The 4201-nt window shown below is 31.1% G+C and overlaps 1 long non-coding RNA gene and 1 pseudogene across 2 annotated transcripts; both read right to left on the bottom strand.

The window, feature by feature from the left end:
* Positions 1–1034: 1034 nt before the first annotated feature.
* LOC117921824 lies at positions 1035–2371 on the bottom strand (annotated as a pseudogene).
* A 928-nt stretch (positions 2372–3299) lies between these two features.
* Positions 3300–4201, bottom strand: LOC117922639. Of its 2 annotated transcripts, none has more exons than XR_004652523.1 (3): positions 4083–4201; positions 3527–3611; positions 3300–3416 (listed from the first exon to the last, which is right to left on the bottom strand). It is a non-coding gene; the product is annotated as an uncharacterized LOC117922639 (long non-coding RNA). The 2 variants fall into 2 exon arrangements; XR_004652522.1 differs by lacking the exon at positions 4083–4201 and adding an exon at positions 3713–3783.

Here is a 4201-nt window from a genome sequence, read left to right as displayed (position 1 = left end):
TGACATGAAGAAATGTGCTGGCAAAAATGCAAAGAGAGAATATTTGTGGAGTGTTCTTTTAGAAGAATCTAGTGTTCAAGTGAACTCAATGATTAACACTTGGACAAAGCAAAAATGACATATTATTTTTGTAAAATCCAAACATGCCTCTGTTATAGGTTTTTCCATTATATATACTTATAAATTGCTAAATTTGATGTATTGCTTGGGTTGTGTTATCCTAGGTTTTGTCATCTACTTTGTTTGTTGAGGGAAAATGGATTGTTCCAATAAGCTTATGTATTGGTTCACACAACAGAAACAAAAATTTCCTGACAAGTTAAAATAGTGGATATATCTGAACTGCTTTATTCTTATTATCGTAATTCAAGTTCATCAAAGGGAAATGATTAGTGCAAATGCTAGAAACACTCATGGGTTAAAATTAACGTTTAGCAGATTGGTTTCTATAGCACAAACTCTAAAATAATTATTTTGTTTGATAACCTCACTTGGCATATGTTAAGAATTCCTAACCCACTCTCGGATTAGACATATTGATAGATGAATAACCCACCCAAATTGCAAGTATAGTAAGATTCAATCGGTTTGCAAGGGAATCCATGCAATAGCACCAATAGTTTACTTCAAACTTTTTTGTCAATTTCTATAATTATATGATTTTTAGTTCTCATCCTATGTGTGAGTAAAAGATGGCAGTAGGTAGCATATTATGTCCAAAAAGTTGTAGAACATGATTGAATAAGAAAAAATAGGTTGTCTTGATGATAGTTGGTGAACCTTACCATGGACGATGGACAAAGAACAAATTTGAACCAAAAGAAAAAAAAAATTCAAGAAATCTTATTTGTTTTGCAAGAAATGAAATCTTGTTCCTTATAAAATGGGGTTATTTGTTCCCCAAAAGATGGAACAAAATCTTTAAATTTTCTTTCCTTTCAACCAAACAAAACACAACAGAAAAAATAGTTATCTTCTCAAAACTATGAACAAATACTAAGACTTTTTCAAATATTTATTCCAACACACACCTAATGAGTAAACCAAAAACACAACCAAAACAAACAAGCTCCTATGTATCAATACACTTATTCAGTCTTATTGCATAGATGATTCGATCGCAAACATTTAAGAGGACGACTTCATCTTTGATTTGATAGCAGCAACCAACTGATCATAAGCTTCTCCCCATGCATTCTTAATTTCTGGTGGCCATATTTCAGGAACTGCTTCCTTTATTGTTTCTAACAATGCAAACTTTATAACCTATATGATCAGAATAATTAATTTTTCGGTTCAAAAATTGTTTGTACATCATTAGATTGAAAGAGTTGCAACATCTTGAAAATTTCATACACTTCATGATACCTATATATACCTCATAGTGTTCATTAAGGACACCAGATTTGTAGTGAACAACTCCTAATTTCTTTAAGGTTGAGTCTCTCACCCTCACTTTGCTAGCTTTTCAAAGTTGAACAATTGATTCACAAGTCTGTACAAAGTTATAGAATTTTTCATGGTTGAAGTTGGTTGGATGGGAATAATGAGGAGATTTGTTTGAACAATATTTTCAAAGATTCTCCCCCTTTTAAACAAGGTAAATTTTGTACAATCATGTTGACTACTTTGTGGTTTTCAAATGAGAAGAGACTTAGAAAAAGGTAATTGAGGGGGATCAATAATGTAGTCTTTGGATGGTTGCAGGGGAGGCATGTTGGACCACTAGAAAATTATTGGAGGGCACTTTTCATTTTTTGTAAGAACATTATAAAATTTTAATGTAAGATCCAATAGGAATATAATTGACATATTGTATCTTGCTGGGGTTTGGTTGAAAAGTCCACCTATATTATGAGCTATAAAAGAGTAGGATTCACATCTACATATGATTGGAATAAGGGGGTTTTTTTTTTTTTCTTTCTTTCTAATTATTGTAATATTCATAATCCTAAAATTTTGTATATGGTCATCTTTAGTGACTCATTGAGGGTGGAGGGAAAGAGTAACCTACCATAACAAAAACAACCATGGCATGGGACTTGAGATTTAGGTTCTTCCGAGAGGAACCTTTGAGTTTTTCAAGAATGAGAACCATTTCTGAGCTGATGGAGCAATCTCAAATATTTTATAAAAATTGAATCCAACACTTCCCAATGAAAAACCCAAGCTTTATTCAATTTTTTTTATATATCATCAAGAAATAAGGTAATTATCAACATGTAGAGAAGAATAAGGAAAATTTGATTTACTTCAAGAAGAATTTAAGACCTAACTCTCAAGCATTCTTCTTCATTGAATTCCAGGACTTCACCACAAGAGCTTTTTACTCCTCTATGAAACCTATTATATTGTTGAGGAGTTGATCCATAAAAGAAAGATAGGCATTTTGAAAACGGAAAAGAAATAAAATAAAACAATCTAAGAAAAATCTCATTTTTCTAAGAATTATCAATATTTGAAAGTTGGCATCTTTGAAAATGTAAAAAATAATATTTGACTTTTTTTTTCCTAAAAAAAAGTTCAATTTTCACAGGAAAAAAAAGGTTAAGCCACAGTTTGCAAGATTACTCCATTGAAATATATCTATTTTGTGATTTCTATTTTTAAAGCAAAAATTAGTTCCTATTTTGAGACCCAAAACCACATAATGAAATAAATAGATATACAATCAAACTATAAACCTCTAAACAAAAGTAAAAAAGAGAAATAGTAATAATAATACATAACACTTACAAATGAGTTAAGAATTCACCTCATAAACAAAAACAACAAAATTTTAGGCCATGAGAGCATTCAAAAAGGTTAGTGAATTCTATATTATAGTATTTACAGTGTGTGCAGAATGGTCATCTTTAATAATCCATTTAGGGGTGAAGGGAAGAGTAACCAACCATAACAAAAACAGCCATGGCATGGGACTTGAGTTTTGAGTTCTTTTCCAGAGGAACCTGTTAGTGTTTTAAGAATGACAACAATTTCTGAGCTAATGGGCCCTATATACTAGGGCCTTCCCACCAGTCTCACCAAATAGCAAAGCTAGAGGGACTAAATGGTAAACATTATAAATAGATTTCACAAACTAAACTTAGTAAGAGAATTCAACTTTAAACATGTGTAGTAACGGATACCATAACTATATGCCCAACAAAATAAATAAAGAGTAACATACTAAGCGAAAAACTAAGATGATACGTAATTATTTACACTATTAACAAAAAGCAATTAAATTATATTAAAACTATATACCTTGGTATAATCATTGAGGTTTATAAAGATCTGTATCTTGTCTTCATTGATCAGTTTGGCAATCATATCAGATGACATGGCAAAAACATCTAAAAGTGCTCAACTTCTGACTGAATACGATGTATCTATTCAGTTGAATCATTTGGACTGAAGGCATAATAGAACACCTAGCACACAAAAATGACAGGAAAAAAAGAAGTTTTTACATTCTAATGCCTATGGCAAGTGAGATAAGGTTCTTAGATTGGGAATGTTGAATTGTTCACTAGCAACAAACCTTAACATTTTCTTTGTTGTGCATGCCAAATACAAAGGCCATGAGGTATGATAGGGGGTGATTACTAAAGACACCGGTTAAGTACCTGTAAAGGTAGAAAAACAATTATAAGATATAGAAACAGTGAAATGAAATAATTCATTTATAACATCAATAGGTACCAAATCCTTAGTCTCTCATTTCTACCTTCACTCTTTACAGGAGCAGGATTTGGATGGTTGAAGGGAGGAAGAGCATATCAAGATGCAATTAAGAAGCAGTATGTTGCATATTTTCGCCTTAAAACCAAAAGAAGACCTTGAGTTAGAAACTATAGCAATATGTTGTTATAAACATTGTATTAAGATAAAGAATTGACCTTATTTATATAAACATTAGCAAAGGGATTCATGCAACTAGGCTCCAAACTAATAATTTTTTACTTTTTTCTTGTTGCCCTCTTTCAACATTAGCATTAGTACTATCAACATGAACAAGAATTAGTGAATTAGTTCAACATTAGTGCTATTATTTGTGAGAAAGAAATAAATAAAAGTTACAAACCAATATAACTGACCATCATCATAGTAACCTCTTCCAATATGTGCTATCATTTATAAGAAGTTATGACTACAATATGAACCTGTAAAGTCATTCACATAAAAAAGAAAAAAAAAATGAATGGAAAATTCATAA

Source organism: Vitis riparia, chromosome 9 (assembly GCF_004353265.1).
Source record: "Vitis riparia cultivar Riparia Gloire de Montpellier isolate 1030 chromosome 9, EGFV_Vit.rip_1.0, whole genome shotgun sequence".
Lineage (NCBI taxonomy): Eukaryota > Viridiplantae > Streptophyta > Magnoliopsida > Vitales > Vitaceae > Vitis > Vitis riparia.
This window is presented reverse-complemented; position numbering and strand designations above follow the sequence as displayed.